A 23,561-nucleotide genomic window follows, 5' to 3' on the forward strand; every position below is an offset into this window, starting at 1 on the left:
AATGCCGCACTGATAGAGGTATCATCCTTTGGACGAGACATTAAGCCAAAGCCTGTCTGCTTTCTTGGCTGAATGTAAAAGATCCTGTAAAAAAAAAAGAGCATTGCCGGTGTCCTGGCCAAAATTTATCCCTCAATCAACGTCAGAAATAACAGATTATCTGGTCATTATCGCATTGCTATTTGTGGGAGCGTGCTATGCACAAATTGGCTGTCATGTTTCTGACACTACACTGCCAACTGTACTTCTAAAAGTACTTCATTTGTAAAATACTTTGGGATGGTCTGTGGTTGTGAAAGGCAGTATATAAATGCAAGTCTTTCATCCATATTTCTGTCTATAAATGTGGTTTCTTTTCACTCTGATATCATTAATCAGCTCAGCTAACTGTGGTTACGAAGGGGAATGAGAGGGTGGGAAATCTGTGTAGCACTTAGAACTTTTCCTTCATAACTATCAGTACCTCCTGCAGAAATGAAACTTCTTAAAGTTGTGTTGTTAAGTTGCAGAGAGTCCTTTTCAAGGGCAATTAGAAATGGGCAATAAATACCGTCCTTACCAACGACATAGATGAATAAAAAATCTTGTCAGGATTTTCAGTATTCGGTTTTCTCAGTTCAGGTTAATGCACGCAGACATTGCCATAATCTTCAGATGTCTCATTGAATGAATTGCTTTGGAGGAGTTATCCTGCCTGACAATGTGGGTATGATTAATCGACCACAGTCAAAATAATAACTTCCGGATGCTTCAACCTAGAGGAACATATGTAAAATTAGTTTAGCTTCTTCAATCCGATAGACTTGAGTTCCTCTTTCAAATCAAAATTTATTATTTTCAACAAAAGTATTAGCAAAAAAGTGCTTCCATCGAAAATAATTCATTGCAGTTATTTTTTTTAACGAAGCTATTTATTTATTTTTGTTTAATGGAGCAAAGAATGGTTTTATTAACGTATCATACAAAGCCGGTTAGAGTAGAGACTTCCCTCTACTCAGTTCTGGCACTGGGCCTGGGAAAACTCTGAGGAATAATTCTTTACGGGGCAGTGATACCTTTCCATTTCCTATGCTAACACTCCCTGCGTGAGGCTGTCACCTGCTTATGAGTATTTCCTCTGCTAGGGAAGCCCAGAACAATGGGGCACAACTAGGTTCAGGAAGCGCTCCTTCGCACAAAGGATAAGCCGACATGGAGCTCTACTGCATCCCCCCCGCCACGCAGAGGCCACAGATTGTGGGTTGAATTTGAATTTTCAAGATTTGAGATTGAGAGATTAGTACTACGCGAGGGTATTGTGGCAGATAAATGGAGTTGAGATAGTGATCAGCCATTTGTCGGTTGAATGGCAGAACAGGCTCAAGGGACTGAATGGCCAGCTCATGTTCCCATGCTAATTGAATGTCATTTTTTTTTACAATGGATTCGGGTGGCTTTCAGAAGACATGTATAAAAAGTAACTTATTCTCTAATCTTTTCTTTTAGACACGAGCTGTTGAAAGTCTGTAATTATGATCCAGCTTGGTGAAAATATACTGGCAGATATTTTACAGTAACTGGTCTAGCAGATAAATTATGATGTCTAAAAGGGAACAGGATGTATTGGATTAGGTTTAACTTCAGACAGCAATGGGCAAAATACATTATTAATTTTGGAAGTTGATAGAGATATTGAAGTATATTGAAGACGGTTAATCCCGTGTATAACAATATCTCCCCTGTTGCTTTCATAATTAAAGACATTCTTTTGATTTACAACTGAGTTTTTGACATTTACTTAGAATTAGTCTATGATTACAATTCTGGAAAACCTAGGTCAAATACAAAGAACTTATAAATCCTATTTTTTTCCCTCAAAGTTGTAGGGAATTACAGCTAACAAATATCTGCTCCTAAAGGGCAGCATCGTGGCACAGTCTCACAGCGCCAGGGACCCAGGTTCAATTCCAGCCTTGGGTCACTGTCTGCGTGGATTTTGCACATTCTCCCTGTATCTGTGTGGGTTTCCTCCGGGTGCTCTGGTTTCAAAAGAACAAAGAAAATTACAGCACAGGAACAGGCCCTTCGGCCCTCCAAGCCTGAACCGACCATGCTGCCCGACTTAACTAAAACCCCCTACCCTTCCGGGGACCATATCCCTCTATTCCCATCTCATTCATGTACTTGTCAAGACGCCCCTTAAAAGTCACTACCGTATCCGCTTCCACTACCTCCCCCGGCAACGAGTTCCAGGCACCCACCACACTCTGTGTACAAAATCTGCCTCGTACATCTCTTTTAAATCTTGCACCTCGCACCTTAAACCTATGCCACCTAGTAATTGACCTCTTCCACTCTGGGGAAAAAGCTTCTGACTATCCACTCTGTCCGTGCCCCTCATAATCTTATAGACTTCTATCAGGTCTCCCCTCAACCTCCGTCGCTGTGAGGCAGCAGTGCTAATCACTGGAGTCACTTAGGTTTCCTCCCACAGTCCAAAGATGTGCGGGTTAGGTGGATTGGCCATGTTAAATTGCCCTTTAGTGTCAGGGGGACTAGCTAGGGTAACTGCATGGGGTTATGGGGTCTGGGTGGGATTGTGGTTGGTGCAGACTCGGTGGGCCGAATGACCACCTTCTGCACTATAGAATTCTATGATTCTAAAACTTTATTTAAGGCTGTCAGTAATGGCTCAATCAGTAATATAGAAGGTGTGGGTTTAAACTCCACTCCAGAAACAAGCCTTGGCTGTCTCCCCCCCCCCCCACCCCCAGATGGATGTAAAAGATTCCATTGTTGTTTGATTTCTTCAAGACATCATCTCCTTTCCGAATAATAATTCATTGAAAAACATTATCTTCTTTCTCCGTAGTGCAATATATCATGTGGTTTTGATCCCATGAAATACCCACTGTGCTGAATTCCCAACCTGACCCGCGCTGTGTGGAGCAAGGAGACACTGGAGAGTGAGATACCACTGGGCCAGATTTGTGTACTTCCTGGTAAGGCTGGGCAAAGACTGTGATTGACAGAGTTCAGGAGTAAATCACCATTAGCTGCTGCATCCTAACTTGAGAGAGGGAAAGCGGATTAAAAAATAATTAGTGAAGGCACTATGGCTCATTCACTTAATTTACTTTGCGACAAACCAAATGGTTTCATCTCTTGAATTTAAACTGTGTTAGACACAATGTTCAAGAAGTAGAAAGCTTTTCATCATTATTGTGGCACTTTATATACGATCTATTCGTTGTACAGTGCTATAATCACCTCAAAATCGGTGAAGCAGTTGAATTTTTTTTCACTCACTGAAAGAATTGATCTCAATGTTCTGTTGCTCTCCATGTAGATAACTATTCAGTAGTCAGGTACTGAGCCATACTGCTTCAAGGAAAGGAAGGCCTTGTTAGCGAAAAAGTTTATATTTGACCTAGTGTTTAGTCTCTGTTTGAGATGTTGTGTGACTGGCTCACAGAAGTATCCTGGAGTCACTTAGATTTCCTCCCGCACTTTCATACAATCCCTACAGTGCAGAAGGAGGCCATTCGGCCCATCGAGTCTGCACCGGCCCCAATTCCACCCAGCCCCATCCCCATAACCCCACCTATTTACCCTACTAACCTCCTGACACTGAGGAGCAATTTAGCATGGCCAATCAGCCTAACCCGCACATCTTTGGACTGTGGGAGGAAACCCACGCAGACACAGGGAAAATGTGCAAACTCCACAGAGACAGTGACCCAACTGGGAATTGAACCGGGGTCCCTGATGCTGTGAGGCAGCAGTGCTAATCACTGTGCTGCCCTATTGTAATAAGGTACTGAGCCGTACAGCTTCAAGGAAAGTAAAGCCTTGTTAGCGAAAACGTTTATATTTGACCTAGTGTTTAGTCTCTGTTTGAGATGTGTGACTGGCTCACAGAAGTATCCTGGAGTCATTAGATTTCCTCCTGCACTTTGTGAAAGTGGCTGAGCTGCCCTGGGCTTCTTTCTCTGGCAGCGCAGATCGCATGATGAAGTTACGTCCCCTTCTTTCCATCAATCCGGGGCTGCACAATGGCATCAACCTCTGCTTGCTTCTGCTCTGCTTGCTGGCTGGTTACAGGAAAATGTAAAAGACCCAGCTCTAGAGCGGGCAGCGTTTTGCGGTCATTTGTTTGTCGGTTTTCTACTTTTTAAAGACAAACAAGCCTGTCATAAAAATGCTTGCGATTCGTGTGACAGATGAGTGCAAACTTAATGTCCCCAGATTCTTCTCAGTGAATGTATTGCTCTCTGAAAGTCTCTGAATGAAACTTCTCATCGGTTTGGTCCTTAATGATCAGTCGAAGCCATTTCCAGAGTCAGCAGTCAAACTACCTTAGGATTAAGCTTGCACATGTTCAGGTTTAGTAGACTTAAGGTAACATTAGCTGCTTAGGCAGGGTTACTTAGCAAGAGATCAACATTGTTTGTCTGCGCGTGTGTCTCCATGTGGGTGTCTGTGTGTGTGAAATATCTGGAGCCTGATCTTTGTATGTGAGGTGCCAACAGATCTGTCTCCATTTTACAACCCTCGGTTGTGTAGACCAATGAAGCAGCTTAATAAGGTTCCGTCTGTCCCCTTGGGGCACTCCTTGCAGGCAGCGCAGGGAGATTTGTAGTTACTGTATTTTTCAAAGTCCAGGATTTTCTTTTATGGATACAATTATAATGCCACCTTAGTATCATCGTAAAAGGGGTTTTTGCTTGTAAACAACTTTCTTTTAGTAATTATTGGGCTGTGGGTGTCGGCCCTTTCCTTTTTGCCCTTTAGAATATGGTGCTGGGCCCCCTTCAAGTACTGCAATGCACAACATAAAGATGTTTCTTCAGTACAAGGAGCCAGTAAGGAGTGTCAGCCATTCTGAACCAGCAAAAGTGTCCAAGTCAGGATGCAACACTAAACGAACAATTAGAACAGCAGTGTCTCACTCCCACAGGTAGTACATTATTATTTGAGATTTCAAAAAAAAATTTGAACATTTTTCTTTTTGTTTTCGTTATCTCAGTTTCTCTTGCACACTCATTCTCAAACCAGTCGTTTGTTTCTGTCTATCTTTCTTTCTGTCGATCTTTTCAATCTTCTCTTTTCAGATCATTTAGATCTGAAACGTTAACTCTGTTTCTCTCCACTGTTATGATCCCAGTTGATATAACTGGATGGGAAGATCCCAGAATGGAACCCTTGCTCAAAAGACCATAATTTTTACTTTTTCTTTTCTAAAACGTGGAGGAACAAGCCACAGGATCGCTAATTAGCTTTAACAAGACAAAGATCATTTACTCAACATGGAAAAAATTGGATTATAACACAATACTCCTTTACTCCCCCCTTATTTTAACAATTACACCGTTTTTAGAATTAACACAGATTACAAAGTACATCTTAATCTACAGTGGTCTCATTAACACAAAGTCCCTTTTAATCTCACAAGATGACTGTGGTCATATACACTCTCCACTCTGAACCTCAAGTGAATGTCTTTGGATGTCTCCTCAGAATTCCCCCAGATGATTGTCATGCGTTAAAATCTTCTCTCATAATTATGCTTTCCCTTAGTTAAACAAAGCTTCTGCTCCACATTTAACTGCGAATCCAGTCTAGGATTTTCAGCTCCCACTTTAGGATTTTTTGTCTTGACTGCTGTACAAACTGTTCACAATTGTTTAACTCTTGATTCCGAGACTGTATTAAAATTGCATCATATGTTTCATTTATCCCTGAAGTCTGCTGTCCCACTTTAATCTAATTACTGCAATTGTCTGTTAAACTCAGAACACTGTTTACTCTTCTTGAGTTATTTTGAACAATACCTTGATCTTTGTTCACTAAATTTCAGTCATCGTAAGTGTTCTTTCTGTCCCAATTTCCTATTTATCTGAATAGTAACGTGTTCCTGAGGAAGCTTGTGTTTTTGCAATTCCCTTGTCCTGTTCAGCTTCTGCTGGCAGAGTAGAGACATGATCGCTTCCCATTGTCTTGTCTCCAACTGTAATATGCAGCTAAAACTTAAAAAAACCTTTTCCCCTTCAAAGGGCTAAACAGCAGCCACATACTTATGCATTTTATTTATTCTTCACGCCGTAACCCCTTTTAAGCACAATAGAATCACAGTTGGAATTGAAACCAACCCCCACACATACAAACACCTTTGTCCAGCATGAATAGCTTCATCCTTTCAGGCACAGAAACATTAAACTATCCTAAAACTATACCTTATTTCAAATGTTTACCAATATAATACAAATCACTTAAAGCTACCTTTGTTTTCCTAACACCACAGATGTTAATTGGGGCAGCATGGTGGCACAGTGGTTAGCACTGCTGCCTCACAGCGCCAAGGACCCAGGTTCGATTCCTGGCTTGAGTCACTGTCTGTGTGGAGTCTGCACATTCTCCCCGTGTCTACGTGGGTTTCCTCCGGGTGCTCTGATTTGCTCCCACAGTCCAAAGATGTGTGGGTTAGGAGGATTGGCCATGCTAAATTGCCCCTTAGTCTCAGGGGGAATAGCTAGGATAAATGCATGGGGTTATGGGGATAGGGCCTGAGGTTGTGCTTGGTGCAGACTTGATGGGCCAAATGGCCTCCTGCACTGTAGATTCTATGATTCCATGTTGCCAGACCTGCTGAGTTTATCCAGAATTTTCTGTTATTTTTGTTCTACTCTTTGTTTCTCTTTCTATGCCTGATTTTGAAATCGCAAGCTTTTGGAGTACTGCTCCTTTGTCAGGTGAAGACTTCACCTGACAAAGGAGCAGCACTCCAAAAGCTTGTGATTTCAAATAAATCTGTTGGACTATAACCTGGCGTCGTGTTACCTCTCATCTTGTCTACCCCAGCCCAACACCGGCATTTCCACATCATGATTTAACCTCTGATTCACCTGATTCCCCTCTCCATCATCTCTCTTTCTCAAACTTCAGATCGCATTGGTTAAGGAGGTAGATTGTTGGTGCCACTGTTCGGCAAAGGTTCATCATCAGCTCAAACGTACAGGGCAAAACTTTTAGGGAGCTGAGGGTGAGGGACAGAGTCTAATGCAAGAGTTCAGCAAATTCCAGGCAATTCACATGCAATTTAAGTCGCTTCTGAAAGTTGTTGGTATCTATCTTGCATTTCCAACTCGTCCTGACTCAACTTACCACTCTCATTTTATTATCCGCTTAGCTGGTCCGTTTCTTTGAGTGAGCAATCAGCTGTTTTTTTGTAGACTCTGACACCTGAAAGGGTGGTGCAAGCAGGTTCAATAGTAGCATTAAGAAGGGAAATTGATAAATAACTGAAAAGGAATAAACTTAGAGGACACTGGGGGAAGAGGGCAGAGGAATGGGACTATTTGTATAGCTCATTCAAAGAGCAAGGAGGGCAGGTGGGCCGAATGGTCTCCTGTGCTGTACGATTAGATACAGGCACGGTGGCACAGTGGTTAGCACCGTTGCCTCACAGCGCCAGGGACCCAGGTTCGATTCCCGATTTGGGTCCCTTTCTGTGTGGAATTTCTCTCCGTGTCTGCGTGGGTTTCCTCTGGGTGCTCCAGTTTCCTCCCACAGTCTGAAAGATGTGCAGGTTAGGTGCATTGTCCATGCTAAATTTTCCCTCAGTGTATCTGAACAGACGCCAGAGTGTGGCGACTAGGGGATTTTCACAGTAACTTAATTGCAGTGTTAATATAACTCTACTTGTGACTAGTAAATAAACTTTACTTATGATGCTATTACTTGATATTACTGATACTATTACTTTTTCTTTTCTGAGCATAATTTTAATAATGAACTGCATTTTTAAAATCTTTTTTTTCCCTCCCCATCTCCTCCAAGCAGTCATCCTTGTTGGCCACTTTCTCTCTCTGGAGCCTTGTAGATATTTTTTATGTGGGAGGCTGAACAATAATACTGATTGATCGTTGACCTATGTAGAGTCGAGCCTAGCACTGTCCTCCTCCTCTGATCACGTGTGTGAACTTCTAACGGATGTACCATGTAGTGATCATTACTCTCCCCTTGCCCCACCTTTTTGTTTAAGGTTTTTATTTTACTTTTTGTTGTTGCCTTCATTGAAATCTGCTAACGGAGACAGATGGAGGATCAGCCTGTTCCCTCCTGGTCCATGTGGCTTTGCTATTCACTGGGTAAATCTCTGAATCATTAGCGGAAGATGAGGGTTTACACTGGTGACCAACATGTTTACACTTACTTAACCAGAGGTTGGATGTGACCACAGTCTACTGGAGCCTGACATCGGTCCATGGTCAGCACCTCTGAAAATGAAGTCTGTTTCAACCATGTGCCAGCAGAAGTTGACTTGTTGCCCAGATTTTATATTTCCTTCTAATGTTTCTACTCCCCCTTTCCTTCTAATGTTTCTACTCCCCCTTTCCTTCTAATGTTTCTACGCACCCCCCCCCGATGATTCTACCTTTGGTTCCCTTTGCTCAGTAGCCATAGCAGATGCCAGCTCCAATCCATCCAGTTGTTTCTGTGGCGAATTGAGTGGCAGGAAGAAAATTTTCCACCTCTGACAGCTCTGGCTCTTTATCTTTCTTTAAGTTAGTCATTTGGCAAATCTTCATATCACAGCCCCATAAATTAGGCATTTAGTTATTCCCAGTGAACAGAAGCTATGGAAAATGGTGCATAATTTTGGCAAAGCGTGACCAGACTTACAACGGTGGAAGTTAATGATGGATCAAATCTGTTCAGTGCAGTGATCATTGGAAGTGGGAGATTGTTTTTGTTTAAATGAGGATTTTATAAGAAGCACCCGGGCCAGTAAGGCTGTACAGTAGGAGCAAATAGAAAGTGATGGTCCATTGAAAATGTGGAACTGTCTTCAAGTGCTTTTTAAATCTGTTGGAGCTGACCTAGAATTACTCTTCTATTTGAATTTTCACAGGAAATGTTCAAAATAGAAAATATTCAAATGCATACTGTGTAAAAGTATACTTCACATTTTCCCTGCCTCCATTTTAATAGGAACATAGGAATTAGGAACAGAAGTAGGCAAATTTAGCCCATTGAGCCTGCTCTGCCATTCAATCAGATCATGGCTGATCTCTCCCTGGTCTTAAATCCACCTCCCCACTGTTCCCCTTATCCCTTTTTTAAAATTAGAAATGTATCTATCTTCTTCTTTAAACCAGTCAACAATTCAAACTCCACTGCACTATGGAGCTGCGAGTTCCACAAATTCACCATTGTTATGGTTCAGGTCAGAAACTCCAAAGTGTTTTATGGAGCCTGCCTGGAAGTTTTGTCTCTTGAATTTGGCTAGGATAAGCATGAGACGTTGCACCTCGGTATGATTCAAATGACCCACTAGGGAGCTTTTATCAAACAAAGTTTATTTAAGAATATAGTTAACATGTATGCAAAGAAAATTAGCAATAATCTCTATCAATTACAAATAAAAACAAAACCACAATAATGTATAGCCCTAAACAAATATATCTAAGGTGTTCCAATCAAACAAAAACTCCCTTTAGATTAAAAAAACCTTTTTAACAGGTTTAACACAGCAAAGACTGATGCTCACTTGGTACTGGAATTGAGTCCTTTGGTTGGAGAATTGAAACCCTGACCTCTCAGCCTTGTAACTGCTAGCAGCCCTCTGGATGCCCCCAGAGCAGTTTGCAGTCAGGACAGCTTCCCAGAACACCAGGGAGACCAGAAGCCTTGCTTTCAGCTAACCAACAGAATTTCCAATAAGCAGGGAGAGAGAGAAACACTTCTTTTCAGCTCGATGTCCCTTCTAAACTCAAACTAAACAGCAGCTCAAAACTGAAAACAAAGAGCTCCTGTCACCTGACCTGCCAACCAGTTTTCCTCCTAACAATGCAGGGCCATAAAACTAATCCCAGAAAGTACCTGTGGCCCATAGTAAAAATGAATAAAACCCCATTTAAGTAGCATTAAAAGGGCTTCTCCAGACAGCTCGGCAACAATGAGAAAACCAAACTGAAAAAGGTCTCCTTATAACTGCAGAGAATATGATTTCAAAAAAACTTTTAACGTTACACTGCCCTCTGAGAGGAGTAGTTCCTCCGCATCTCAGTTTTAAATCTACCACCTCTCAACCTATACCTGGACCTCTTGTTCTAGATTACTCCATCAGAGGAAACATTTGGTCTATATTTACTTTATCAATCACCTTTTTAAAATTTCATACATCCTGATCAGATCCCCTCTCATCCTTTTAAACTCCAGTGAGTATAAGCCCAAACTGACTCACTGTGAGTCACCCACAGCACGTGGACTGCAGCGGTTTAAGAAGGCAGCTCACCACCACCTTCTCAAGGGCAACTAAGGATGGGCAATAAATGCTGGCCAACCAGCAACACCCAGGTCTCACAAATGAATAAAACAAAATAACGCTTTCATCCCTGGAATCAATCTAGTGAACCTCCTCTGAACTGCCTCCAATGCCACCACATCCTTCCTCAAATAAAGAGACCAAAATTGGACACACTACTCCAGATGTGGTCTCACCAACACCCTATACAATTGCAACAACACTTCTCTACTTTTATACTCCAGTCCCTCTACAAGAAATGCCAACATTCCATCTAATGTAAGCAATCCTGTGGGAATGCAATGCTCTATTAAATATCTTTTCCTATCTCTACCTAATTGACTTTATGCTTTTAATTTTTAATGCATGGCATTAAGAGGCATATTGTGATATCAGTTATATTCCACTCCTGGTTTTCTCTAGAACTTGTCTTCCATTTCTTGTAAGTTCCTGTGTTGATTATTTGAGAGATATAAATCATCATGCATGAATCTTCAGAATGATTCCTTTTCTTGCCCCTTGCCGACCAGTTTTCTGCCTTGTCCTGAAGGTGGCGATTCTGGTTGGAGTAAAGTTTAATGTTCGAAATTTAGTATCATACCTGAGCAGCTATCCTCTGTGTAGACAGTGAGCATCGTTCGGCTATTTCAGTGCGAAAGGCATCATGTGATCACGAGCCTACGGGCAGACGTAGATTCAGGAGGAGAGTGACTGGAAAGCTGTCAGATGTGTGACTGTTTTCCATATTGGGGGGCCAGTTGTGTTGCTGGAGATCAGCTAACTTTAAAGCCCATGGACTAAATACAAAACCCATTGCTGGGAATATAGCTCAGTGCAACATCTCATGATGTATTTCCCTACGCAGCCATCAGGGCTTCCTCTGTAACACAATGAAAATGATTCAATAAAAGATGTTCTCACCTCATTACTGAGCAAAAAGTACAATTCCAATTCAGAACAAAAATCCCTTTGCACTGCAGGGCAGAAAAATCTTGCAAGTGCATATTGAGTTCCTACGGACAAGTTGACAACTGCAGTGAGACCTCAAATGGGAAAACTCAAAATTGGGAATTCTGGAATGTATTCGATCCTAGATTTGGAGGCTTTGAATTATCTATTACAAGTGGCATAGTGGTTAGCACTGCTGCCTCACAGCGCCAGGGACCCGGGTTCAATTCCAGCCTCGGGTGACCGTCTCTCTGGAGTTTGCACATTCTCCCCGTGACTGTGTGGGTTTCCTCCGGGTGCTCCGGTTTTCTCCCACAGTCCAAAGATGTGCAAGTCTGGTTGATTGGCCAGGCTAAATTGTCCCTTGTTGTCAGGGGGGACTAGCAGGGTAAATACGTGGGGTTATGGGGATAGGTCCCAGGTGGGATTGTTGTCGGTGCTGACTCGATGGGCTCCATGGCCTCCAACTGCACCTTATTCAAGAGGTGGCTAGATAGAGCACTTGGGGCGAATGGGATCAAAGGTTATGGGGAGAAAGCAGGATGAGGCTATTGAGTTGGATGATCAGCCATGATGGTGATGAATGGGGGAGCAGGCTCGAAGACCAAATGGCCTCCTCCTATCTTTCTATGTTACAAACACAGCTTGTGAGCATGTGTTTTAATTTCTGGACCAGTTTTTAAAAACCCCTTGTGTTTACAGATTATGTATGGCTGGCTGGCGGTATGTTTTGAAAGTATAACATGCTCACCTTAGGTTGTGTCAACATTATTACAAGAATATTATGCTGCGATCGTAGTATTCTACTGATTGGTGCAAGCCTCACTGCAACCTTGCCAGAATTCTTTGGAAAATATCTGGAAAATTACAATCCCTGGCAAGTATCCCTTCGGGTTGCATGTAGCCTTGTGAATAAAATGGCTTTTTGGTTTTTGGCCATGTTGTATATTTTTATCTTGTGTTTTTGTATTGCTGGATTCGGCCTGGTTACGGTGTTAAAGCAACATCGCACTTGATATTTCTCAAAGGAAAACATCAGTTCCAGTCAAATATCATAAATATTAATAGTTCCAAATATTAAACTGGGCCTGGGGGTGGTGGATCCTATTCTTTCTTGTCACAGTTCAACGATAGGCCACGACCTGGAATCATGAAGCTTGTTTCTGGGACCATTGATAAATGGGTATGACTATGATTGAGCTCCCTGTGATTGACAATTGGCTGTCCACAGTCAACGAGAGAGTGAGTTAATGTGAAAGAGAGAGACTGATTCATAGCCCTAGACCATCTGAGCCAACTTAATCAGGGCGAGTTGATCTAAAGTTATTTATCATTTCAGCTCTGTTTTAGTGAGGGAAAAAAAGCCATGTCTTTGTTTTTATAGGTCAGTTAGTACCTTGAGATATGAATAAAAGAGCTCATTGGTTCTAAACTTGAAATAGTGCTTATCGAGTCCATGGTTTGTAGAGAAAGAAGACGTCGTTTAGCAGCATGTGATGCACGCCCGCAACTGGAGTGCTGAGTCAGCACTCTGTTACAGTCAGCAATCAGGTCACACCATTGTTTATCTGTGTTGCAAAGGACAATTAGATACTTGTATCATCACCCGTCCCTGATGCGAGTGGCTTTGCTCTATATTAGATTTTTTGAAGGGGGGGTAGTTGACTGTGGAGGCAGATATAGATTTTTTTAAAAATGTAATGGTGTAATAGTCCTGCGAGCTGAATGCTTTTATTGCATTACAGTTTCCATCACAGTTCCCAAAACCCTCTCTCAAAACCTGAAAGGCAACACGGAGGAGGGTTACCAGTGTTTTTGTTTGTGATCTTTCACAGTTGACAAATTCAAGTTCTGTAGCCCTTGTATCCTATTAAAGGGATAATGGTAATGTGACCCAGCACTATCAATAATAAAAGCTCACAGTCTGAGCTGCAAAATAGTCAAGAAAGTAAGATGAACGAGGGTGTTTCAGACAGTAATACATCTCTGGATGCTGGTGAGGTCCTGAACCTGGAGAGCAGGGCAAATTTACGAAACCGTGAATTGGAAGCTGCAATATTGGTTTCAAGTGTTCTCCGCGATCATCTGGTGTGCCATGTAGCACAAACCATGTTAAATGGGCTTGATTTAAAGAGGCTACTGTGTGTGGAGCCCAGCAGTAATTCACACCAGTGCACATGGCTCAGATTGAAGTGATGCTTCAAAATGCGTACAAGGTGCTGTCAGTCCAAATGTCAGACTTGAATAAATAATTGTGTGTTGATATTCTACATTTGATCAATGTGTATGTTGATTATAAACACATTGCTCTTTTTGAGGGGGAGTAATGTGAAAGAAGATAAGATGCTAAAAGTAATTTAAACATAATCCCGAATAAAATAAACTGTTGGTAAAATGTTCCATGAAGAGAAAATATACAGAGGGAAAGAAAGACAAAGGGCAATTGTATATTTGTACCATCAGCCGTTCCAGTTGTGAGTTGCTTTGCCCTCTATATTAGAATTTTGAAGGGGGTTTATTGGAGGCAGATATAGATTTTTAAAAAGAAATTGATTGTGTAATAGCCTTTCACAACCTCAGGTCATCCGAAAGTTCTTTCTAGCTAATGAAGTACTTTTGAAGTGTAGTTAACTGTAGTAATGTAGGAAATAAGTTTTAAATGTTGGATATGTTAGAATGCTGTTAGTGATTGTCTCAACTTTCCAAAAGCCATGCCTTCCCTCCCACTCTTGACCATGCAAAATTGGAGGGCCAGATGGCTGATGGCATTATTGGAAAATTTGAATGGATGTACTGTTGATAGGTAGAGTGAACTAAATTAATATCAGTGGGGTAGAGAAAGTCCTGAGACTTTAGCTATCGTCTCATTTGAAAGCACTTGAGAAAATTTAGCTGAGCTCAAAAACTGCACTGCACACTGCAAAGGCTCTGGCCCTGATAACATTCCAGCAATCGTATTGAAAACTTGTGCTGTGTGTCCCTCACCAAGCTGTTCCGGAACAATTACAGCATCTACCCCAGAATGGGAAGAATTGCCAGCTCTATCGTGTCAACGAAAAGCAGGACAAATCTAACCTGACCAATTACCATGCCATCTGCCTACTCTTAATTATCAGCAGAATGATGGAAGAGGTTGTCGATAGAACTATAAGTGGCATTTACTCAGCAATAACCTGCTTATTGACACTGAGTCTGGGTTCCACCAAAGTCCCTGACCTGATCACAGCTCAAGTCCAAACATGCTTTTGGGGGAAGGCAGAATATGGAGTTGAGGCCACAATCAGATCAGCCATGATCTTGATGAATGGAAAACCAGGCTTGAGGGGCCAATTAGCCTACTCCTGCTCCTAATTCATATGGAGTAAAGAGCTGAACTCAAGATATGAGGCAAGAGCGACTGCCCTCAACATCAAGACAGCATTTGAGCAAGTGTGGCATCAAGGACCCCCAGCAAAACTGAAGTCAACGGGAATTGGGGAAAATAATCCATTGGTTGGAGTCATTAAGGAAGATAGTTGTTGTTGTTGGAGGTCAATCACCTCAGTCCCAGAACACGTCTGTAGGAGCAGACATTGAAGCAGTGGTAGAAAAATTATTGGAGAGGATTCTTCGAGCCAGGATTTATTCCCACTTGGAAATCAGTGGCCGTATTAGTGAGAGGCGACATGGTTTTGTGAAGGGGAGGTCGTGTCTCACGAACTTGATCGAGTTTTTCGAGGAAGTGATGAAGATGATTGATGAGGGTAGGGCGGTGGATGTTGTCTACATGGACTTCAGTAAGGCCTTTGACAAGGTCCCTCATGGCAGACTGGTGCAGAAGGTGAAGTCGCATGGGATCAGAGGTGAGCTGGCAAGGTGGATACAAAACTGGCTCGGTCAAAGAAGACGGAGGGTAGCAGTGGAAGGGTGCGTTTCTGAATGGAGGGCTGTGACAAGTGGTGTTCATCAGGGATCAGTGCTGGGACCTTTGCTGTTTGTAATATATATAAATGATTTGGAGGAAAATGTAACTGGATTGATTAGTAAGTTTGCGGACGACACAAAGGTTGGTGGATTTGCGGATAGCAATGAGGACCATCAGAGGATACAACAGGATATAGATCAGTTGGAGATTTGGGCAGAGAGATGGCAGATGGAGTTTAATCTGGACAAATGTGAGGTAATGCATTTTGGAAGGTCCAATACAAATAGGAAATATGCAGTAAATGGCAGAATCCTTAAGAGTATTGATAGGCAAAGGGACCTGGGTGTACAGATACACAGGTCACTGAAAGTGGCAATGCAGGTGGAGAAGGTAGTCAAGAAGGCATACGGCATGCTTGCCTTCATCAGCTGGGGCACTGAGTTTAAAAATTGGCAAGTCATCTTGCAGCTTTACAGAACCTTAGTGAGGCCGCACTTGGAATATAGTGTTCAATTGTGGTCTCCACACTACCAGAACATAGAACATAGAACATAGAACATTACAGCGCAGAACAGGCCCTTCGGCCCACGATGTTGCACCGACCAGTTAAAAAAAAAACTGTGACCCTCCAACCTAAACCAATTTCTTTTCGTCCATGAACCTATCTACGGATCTCTTAAACGCCCCCAAACTAGGCGCATTTACTACTGATGCTGGCAGGGCATTCCAATCCCTCACCACCCTCTGGGTAAAGAACCTACCCCTGACATCGGTTCTATAACTACCCCCCCTCAATTTAAAGCCATGCCCCCTCGTGCTGGATTTCTCCATCAGAGGAAAAAGGCTATCACTATCCACCCTATCTAAACCTCTAATCATCTTATATGTTTCAATAAGATCCCCTCTTAGCCGCCGCCTTTCCAGCGAAAACAATCCCAAATCCCTCAGCCTCTCCTCATAGGATCTCCCCTCCATACCAGGCAACATCCTGGTAAACCTCCTCTGCACCCTCTCCAAAGCCTCCACATCCTTCCTGTAATGTGGGGACCAGAACTGCACACAGTACTCCAAGTGCGGCCGCACCAGAGTTGTGTACAGTTGCAACATAACGCTACGACTCCTAAATTCAATCCCCCTACCAATAAACGCCAAGACACCATATGCCTTCTTAACAACCTTATCTACTTGATTCCCAACTTTCAGGGATCTATGCACACATACACCTAGATCCCTCTGCTCCTCCACACTATTCAAAGTCCTCCCGTTAGCCCTATACTCAACACATCTGTTATTCCTACCAAAGTGAATTACCTCACACTTCTCCGCATTAAACTCCATCCGCCACCTCTCGGCCCAACTTTGCAACCTGTCTAAGTCTTCCTGCAAACTACGACACCCTTCCTCACTGTCTACCACACCACCGACTTTGGTGTCATCAGCAAATTTGCTAATCCACCCAACTATACCCTCATCCAGATCATTAATAAATATTACAAACAGCAGTGGCCCCAAAACAGATCCCTGAGGTACACCACTTGTAACCGCACTCCATGATGAATATTTACTATCAACCACCACCCTCTGTTTCCTATCCGCTAGCCAATTCCTGATCCAATTTCCTAGATCACCCCCAATCCCATACATCTGCATTTTCTGCAGAAGCCTACCATGGTGAACCTTATCAAACGCCTTACTAAAATCCATATATACCACGTCCACTGCCTTGCCCCCATCCACCTCCTTGGTCACTTTCTCAAAAAACTCAATAAGGTTAGTAAGGCACGACCTACCTGCCACAAAACCATGCTGACTATCACCTATCAATTCATTACTCTCCAAATAACTATAAATCCTATCCCTTATAATTTTTTCCAACATCTTGCCGACAACAGAAGTGAGACTCACTGGTCTATAATTCCCGGGGAAGTCTCTGTTCCCCTTCTTAAACAATGGGACAACATTCGCTAACCTCCAATCTTCTGGTACTATACCAGAGGCCAACGACGACCTGAAGATCAGAGCCAGAGGCTCTGCAATCACTTCTCTTGCCTCCCAGAGAATCCTTGGATAAATCCCATCCGGACCAGGGGATTTATCTATTTTCAGACCCTCCAGAATATCCTGCACATCCTCCTTATCAACTGTAATACTGTCTATTCTACTCCCTTGCAACCCAGTGTCCTCCTCAGCTATATTCATGTCCCCTTGCGTGAACACCGAAGAGAAATATTGGTTCAATGCTTCACCAATCTCCTCCGGTTCCACACATAACTTCCCTCTGCCATCTATAACTGGCCCTAAACTTGCCCTAACCAACCTTCTGTTCTTGACATACCTATAGAACGCCTTAGGATTCTCTTTAACCCTATCCGCCAAAGTCTTCTCATGTCCCCTTTTAGCCCTTCTAAGCTCGCTCTTCAACTCCCTCTTAGCCAATCTAAAGCTTTCTAGTGCACTACCCGAGTGCTCACGTCTCATCCGAACATAAGCCTCCTTTTTCTTTTTAACCAACAAAGAAACTTTTTTGGTGCACCACGGTTCCCTAGCCCTACCAATTCCTCCTTGCCTGACAGGGACATACCTATCACAGACTCGCAGTAGCTGCTCCTTGAAAAAACTCCACATGTCGGACGTTCCCAGTCCCTGTAATCTCCTAGTCCAACCTATGTTTCCTAATTCTCTCCTAATAGCCTCATAATTACCCTTCCCCCAGCTAAAACCACTGGCCCGAGGTTCATGCCTATCCCTTTCCATCACTAAGGTGAACGTAACCGAATTGTGGTCACTATCACCAAAATGCACACCAACTTCCAAGTCTAGCACCTGGTCTGGCTCATTTCCCAGCACCAGATCCAATATAGCCTCACCTCTAGTTGGCCTGTCTACATACTGAGTCAAAAAACCTTCCTGCACGCTTTGAACAAAAACTGACCCCTCTAACGAGCTAGAGCTATAACAATTCCAGTCAATATTAGTCAAGTTAAAATCCCCCATAACAATTGCCCTATTACTTTCACTCCTAAGCAGGATTGACTCCGCAATCCTTTCCTCAACCTCTCTAGAACTTTTAGGAGGTCTATAAAAGACTCCCAACAGGGTGACCTCTCCTCTCCTATTTCTAATCTCCGCCCATACTACCTCAACAGATAAGTCCTCATCAAACCTCCTCTCTGACACTGTGATACAATCTCTGACCAATAATGCTACCCCTCCCCCTCTTCTACCTCCTTCCCTACTTCGACTAAAACATTTGAACCCCGGGACCTGCAGCATCCATTCCTGCCCCTGCTCTATCCATGTCTCTGAAATAGCCACAACATCGAAGTCCCAGGTACTGATCCACGCTGCAAGTTCACCCACTTTATTGCGAATACTCCTGGCATTGAAGTATACACATTTCAAACCCTGCTCCACCCCACCTCTGCAATGCAAGAAGGATGTGGAGGCTTTGGAGAGGGTACAGAAAAAATTTACCAGGATGTTGCGTGGTCTGATATAGTGTTCAATTGTGGTCTCCACACTACCAGAAGGATGTGGAGGCTTTGGAGAGGGTACAGAAAAAATTTACCAGGATGTTGCGTGGTCTGGAGGGTATCAGCTATGAGGAGAAGTTGGAGAAACTTGGTTTGTTCTCACTGGAACGACGGAGGTTGAGGGGTGACCTGATAGAAGTATACAAGATTGAGAGGCATGGACAGAGTGGATAATCAGAAGCTTTTTCCCAGGGTGGAAGAGTCAATTACTAGGGGGCACAGGTTTAAGGTGCGAGGGGCAAGGTTTAAAGGAGATGTACGAGGCAGATTTTTTACACAGAGGGTGGTGGATGGCTGGAACTCGTTGCCGGGTGAGGTAGTGGAAGCAGATGCGATAGTAACTTTTAAGGGGCGTCTTGACAAATACATGCATGGGATGGGAATAGAGGAATATGGTCCCCAGAAGGGTAGGGAGTTTTAGTTAAGTCGGGCAGCATGGTCGGTGCAGGCTTGGAGGGCCGAAGGGCCTGTTCCTGTGCTGTAATTTTCTTTGTTCAGTCCGTGCCAAAATGCAGCAAAACCTGGGCAACATTCAGATTTGGGCTGATAAGTGGCAAATAAGATTTGTGCCACACAAGTGCCAGGCAATGACCATCTCCAACAAGAGATTTCTGAGTATCTTCCCTTGACATTAAATGGCATTGCCGGGAGGGCGGGGGCGGGGGGGGGGGGGGTGGTGTTGACCAGAAACTGAACTAGACCAACCATATAAATAATGTGGCTGTAAGAGCAGGTCAGAGGCTGAGAATTTTGAGGTGAGTAACTCACCACCTGATCATGAAAGATCCACCATCTACAAGGCACAAGTCAGGAATGTGATGGAATACTCTGCACTTGCCTGGATGCAACTCCAACAACACTCAAGAAACTCGCGACAGTCCAGGACAAGCAGCCTGTTTGATTGACACTCTACCCACCATCTTCAATATTCATTCCCTCCACCAGTGGTGCACTGTGGCATCGGTGTGGTACCATCTATGAGTGCACTGCAGCACCGTTTAAGCCTACGACCTCTACCACCTAGAAGAACAAGGAAAAGAAATGCGTGGGAGCACCCCGACCTGCAAGTTCCCTTCCAAGCCACACACCAGTCCGACTATGACTTTCCTTCACTATCACTGGGTGTTATGAGACAGCAGATGGCAAGTGTCAGGCTGCCAGCATCCCAAAGGGAAACTTGAACAAGCTATCTCAATGATTTGAAATTTGTATTTTATGCAAAGGTACCTGAGGTCAGGAGGAAGAATTTCAAATGACTTGCAAAGATTTTAAATCTTGTTTTAAACGTTGTTAGGAGTTGCCTATAGGCCCCCAAATAGTAATAGAGATGTGGAGGAAGAAATTGCAAAGCAGATTATGGATAGGTGTGGAGGTCACAGGGTAGTTGTCATGGGTGACTTTAACTTTCCAAATATTGATTGGAACCTTTATAGGTCGAATAGTTCGGATGGGGTAGTTTTTGTACAGTGTGTGCAGGAGGATTTCCTGACATATGTGGATAGGCCGACAAGAGGTGGGGCCACATTGGATTTGGTACTGGGAAATGAACCGGGCCAAGTGTTAGATTTGGTTGCGGGAGAGCACTTTGGAGATAGCGATCACAATTTGGTGTCTTTTGTTATTGCAATGGAGAGGGATAGGGCCGTACGGCAGGGCAAGGTTTATAATTGGGGGAGGGGTAATTATGATGCGATTAAGCAAGAATTAGGGAGCATAAGATGGGAACAGAAACTCAGGGAAAGGCACAAATGAAAAGTGGAGCTTGTTCAAGGAACAAATACTGCGTGTCCCTGATAGGTATGTCCCTGTCAGGCAGGGAGGAAATAGCTGAGTGAGGGAACCATGGTTCACAAAAGAGGTGGAATGTCTTGTCAAGAGGAAAAAGGAAGCGTATGTAAGGATGAGAAAACAGGGTTCAGTTGGGTCCATTGAGGGTTACAAGTTAGCAAGGAATGAGCTGAAAAAAGGGCTTAGGGGGGAGAGCTAGGAGGGAGCATGAGAAGTCCTTGGCGGGTCGGATCAAGGAAAACCCCAAGGCTTTTTACTCTTGTGTGAGGAATAAAAGAATGACCAGGGTGAGGTTAGGGCCGGTCAAGGACAGTAGTGGGAACTTGTGCATGGAGTCAGAAGAGATAGGAGGCGATGAATGAATACTTTTCTTCAGTGTTCACCAAGGAGAGGGGCCATGTTTTTGAGGATGAGTGTGAGATACAGGCTGATAGGCTGGAGGAGGCAGATGTTCTGAGGGAAGATGTATTAGCAATTTTGAAAAACCTGAAGGTCGATAAGTCCCCTGGGCCAGATGAGATATATCCTAGGATTCTTTGGGAGGCAAGGGATGAGATTGCAGAGTCTTTGGCTTTGATCTTTGGGTCCTCACTGTCCACGGGGATAGTCATGATGTGGAGATGCCGGCGTTGGACTGGGGTGAACACAGTAAGAAGTCTCACAACACCAGGTTAAAGTCCAACAGGTTTATTTGGTAGCAAATACCATAAGCTTTCGGAGCGCTGCTCCTTCGTCTGATGGAGTGGAAATGTACTCTCAAACAGTGCACAGAGACACAAAATCAAGTTACAGAATACTGATTAGAATGCGAATCCCTACAGCCAGCCAGGTCTTAAAGGTACAGACAATGTGGGTGGAGGGAGCATTAAACACAGGTTAAAGAGATGTGTATTGTCTCCAGACAGAACAGCTAGTGAGATTCTGCAAGTCTAGGAGGCAAGCTGTGGGGGTTACTGATAATGTGACATAAATCGAACATCCCGGTTTAGGCCGTCCTCATGTGTGGAATGGACTGCCTGCTGTGATAGTGGAGTCGGACACTTTAGGAACTTTCAAGCGGTTATTGGATAGGCACATGGAGCACACCAGAATGATCTGGAGTGGGATAGCTTGATCTTGGTTTCGGAAAAGGTTCGGCACAACATCATGGGCCGAAGGGCCTGTACTGTGCTGTACTGTTCTATGTTCTATATTTATTTTTTTTAAAAAGGGAAAAATACAAGATTACATTTACACGATTAACAGTATTTCTACAAACATTTTCCGAAGGTTTTCGGCTTAATTAACTCAGCTAAATAGTCCTTTAGGCAACAGTCCTCAGATTTTAATCTATAAAAAGTCTAGTAATATTACCACGAATCCACTGTTGGTATAAGGGGAAATCTTACACAGGCTTTTCTCTCTCTCGCACCTGATACTGAGAGTCAAAATCCAACAGACACAATCACTTTTCTCTGAGGGTAGCGGCAATTGCTTTTCCACAGGTATGCTTCCAGCGCCCACTGTCTCAGGATCTCCTAACCGCACCCACCTACAGTCTTCAACCTCTTTAAATATGTTATTTTCTCTTTCACTCCATTGTCCTGCATTCCCTTAAAGTTTCCTTTCTCAGAATTTACAGGCCTTTCATTATGTCATGGCCACTACTTTCTAGGTAAAAGTAAACTTATCATTCTGCTCCCTCCATTTACAATCAATGTCAGTTGTACATGCTCCTTTTGAAGTCCCTTACCTTTCTGATGAAAATATCCATTCATCCTGCCAATGATACTCCATCACAACTCCGCTGATGTCCACTTCAGATATTTGCCTTACACCTAACCTCGCTTTAATGTCCTGAACCCTGCAGAGTGCTATCTTCAGATTAATTGAGTTATTCACACCCACACTCTCACACACAATCCTGTTTCACAGTATACTACAGTGATGTTGGGAAAATATTGAAAAATGTAATATTTTGTCACACTGGATCCAAATCCTGGAGCGTCCTTCCTAGATTCATAAATGTTTACAGCACAGAAAGAGGCCATTTGGCCCATCGTGTCTACGCTGATCAACAAAGGTGTGCTACACGAATCCTATTTTCCAGCACTTTGTCCATAGGTCTGAACATTATGGCTGTGCAAGTGAATATCTAAATTCCTAACAGCACTGTCGGTGTATGTACATCACATGGATTGCAGCGTTTAAGAAGTGGCTCATCACCACTTTCTCGAGGGCAGTGTATGCCGGTCTGGCCAATGTCTCCCACATCCTTCAAATGAATAAATAAAAACCGAGTGTGTGTGGACTGTGCAGGAAGGTGGAGTTCAGGTAGAAGATTAGCCCTGACCGGGTTAAATGGTGGAGCAGACTGGAAGAGTCAAATGTCCTCCTCTAGCTCCGTTTGTTTAACTGACCCTGCTGCTTTATTTTCTGCAACCAGAGCTTGGAATATAATAGGAAACCTTTCAATGTAACCAAACCTGTCAATCTGGTTGCTCTTTGGTGATATTAAGAACACATCTATAGATTGGATTCTTAATCTGCCACAAGAATGAAAGGGGTTATTTAGTGACTGCTTTAAGTGTTACAGCATCTGTAAAATGCTTGTTGTTTTGTTGGATCTTTTCACACAGGAAGCGGATTCCAGTGTGCAAGCAAGTGGCACAGAGTAAATATAAAACGTGTGCAGTGAGCTGCGAAACAGCCTCCTTACTGTGTGCAGACTTGTGCGTGTGAAGGCAGCCTCTTCAGAAATGTCAGCTCTTCCAGCTGTTGCCCCCACTGTCTCCCGTGTGCATACAAATTGCACACATTTTCCAGCAAATTACTGTGGCTGAAAAGCTATTCAGTTGTTGCAATGGAAAAATCCATATTACAGAAACTGCAAAAATGGGAAGTGGTGGAAGTATGTAGTCAGCATTTGAATTGTTCGGATTGGTTAATGTTCTGCTTGTCCTCCTTGATCTGAACTGGGCTTTGCTGCTTAAGTTGCTTATTTGACTAAACCTTAGGTAAGGTCATTTGCTGAATAAATCGCTGGGATTGGAGTCAGCATGCAGCCTGATCTGGATTCTAGTTTCCTTTGTACTGACCATAGCGTAGCTATTTACAATAT

The 23,561-nt window shown here is 43.3% G+C and overlaps 1 protein-coding gene across 2 annotated transcripts in view; it reads left to right on the plus strand.

Annotated features, from left to right (window-relative positions):
- The window catches only part of LOC144505265 (rho GTPase-activating protein 39-like), a 228,372-nt gene that overhangs the window by 116,527 nt on the left and 88,284 nt on the right, over positions 1 to 23,561 (plus strand). The window contains exon 1 of one of the 2 annotated variants that reach the window (XR_013499799.1): positions 2,884 to 2,981. The exons of the other annotated variant lie outside the window; for it this stretch is intronic. The gene's annotated coding sequence lies outside the window, so the exon portion shown is untranslated. Of the gene's footprint in view, positions 1 to 2,883; positions 2,982 to 23,561 lie in introns of those variants that run through there. 2 annotated transcript variants of the gene reach the window in all.

Source organism: Mustelus asterias, chromosome 2 (genome assembly GCF_964213995.1).
Source record: "Mustelus asterias chromosome 2, sMusAst1.hap1.1, whole genome shotgun sequence".
NCBI lineage: Eukaryota > Metazoa > Chordata > Chondrichthyes > Carcharhiniformes > Triakidae > Mustelus > Mustelus asterias.